Source organism: Delphinus delphis, chromosome 12 (genome assembly GCF_949987515.2).
Source record: "Delphinus delphis chromosome 12, mDelDel1.2, whole genome shotgun sequence".
Lineage (NCBI taxonomy): Eukaryota > Metazoa > Chordata > Mammalia > Artiodactyla > Delphinidae > Delphinus > Delphinus delphis.
The window spans coordinates 68,779,104-68,780,752 of NC_082694.2; the positions used below are offsets into that span (position 1 = coordinate 68,779,104).

The 1,649-nt window shown below is 37.8% G+C and overlaps 1 pseudogene; it reads left to right on the forward strand.

The window, feature by feature from the left end:
• Positions 1-1,002: 1,002 nt before the first annotated feature.
• On the forward strand, positions 1,003-1,327 carry LOC132435485 (cAMP-regulated phosphoprotein 19 pseudogene; annotated as a pseudogene).
• Positions 1,328-1,649: the final 322 nt, after the last annotated feature.

The following is a 1,649-nucleotide window of genomic DNA, read 5'->3' on the forward strand; positions in this document are numbered from 1 at the left end:
TTGCCATCTTCCAATCTTCACCTCTCTGCAAGGAAACACTGCTCCTTCAGCACCAGGTACTTCAGCAGAAACCTCATTTCCCAATAATCAGGACTTAAGGATTTTTTTTCCAATCTGTGATTTTACCTGTATATTAAATTTTACAAACATGTGAAAGATTTATTCTCATGGATCATCCTCACTGCAAGTAATAAAATTATTAAGAGAAAATGTAGCTCTCCAATACAATACAACACAATTTTTAAAATTAGGACTGTCCTTGCCCTTAGTACCTCTAATGTTTTTTGTTTTCCCCATAACTTAATTCCAGCAACTGAGCACCCTCTAGGTGCCCAAACCCTTCCTTACCTTGTGCAGTTCAGCTGCTGACAAACAAGAGCTTCAGGTGTTCAAGAAGGTAAGGTTTCTTATTTAGGAAATTCCTTTTGGGGATCTGTAAGAAAGGAACACAGGACTGGAAGCCAAGGGACGTGAATTCTAGTGTTTGTTCTGTCGCTTAGAAAGTCATTTCAACTCTTCAGGCCTCAGTTTCGGGCCCAGTGTGGGCACTGGATCAGTGATTCTCATTCCTGAAGGTATATCAGTCATCTAGGGTCCTTTAAAAGACCTGGATGCCAGAGGAGAGGCCCAGAGTCTGTACAGTATTTCTTCCCCCTCCCCAATTTTCTATGAAGCATTTCAAATATATCAAAAAGTAGAAAGGATAGTATAATGAACAAACTATATACCCAATTCAACAAATGTTAAGATTCTGCTATGTATATTGATGTCTATGGAATTTTTTAAAAATATGCATATGTATATGCATATATATATGGTTAGGGTTTTTGGCTAAGCTGTGTAAATGCAAATTGGAGACATAACCTTTCACTCCTAAATATTTAAGTATGTATGTCTCAAGAATAAGATCATTATAACTACAATAGTGTTTTTATTCCTTAAAAAATTAATAGTTTGCGGGAGAAGCTGGGTAAGAGGGAGCAGTATGTTCGCGGAAGTCCCCAAGGACTTCCAGCCTCTGCAGAGGAGAAGAAGGAAATGGAAGACAAAGTGACTAGTGCAGAGAAAGCTGAAGAAGCAAAATTAAAAGCAAGATACCCTCATCTGGGACAAAAGCCTGGAGGTTCAGATTTTTTAAGGAAAGATTGCAGAAAGGGCAAAATATTTTGATTCTGGGGATTACAACATGGCTAAAGCAAAAACGAAGAACAAGCTACTTCCTACTGCAGCCCCAGATCAGACAGAGGTCACTGGTGACCACATTCCCACTCCACAGGACCTTCCTCAATGGAAACCATCTCTTATTGCTAGCAAGCTGGCTGGCTAATTAAAAGAGCTGAACTGCATGAATCTTCTAATTCCCATTATTTCTCCTTAATATGTTACTTCTCTGCTTTTTATTTCCTTTCACTCACTAAGTCATTTGAGAATTATGGCTTTGCAGGTAGTGGTAGTGTGTATGTAAGGGAATATACATGTGTAGAGTTTTGATTAGTTTAACAGTGCACTGATAAAAAGAACATGTTAGAGCAACATAATCTACTTGAAAATAATTGTATATATTACCTAACTCCTAGTGTAGGGCTGGTTCCAACAAGTAACAAGCAAGTTTTACAATTTTAATGCTTTGGCTTTCTTTAATTCATCTT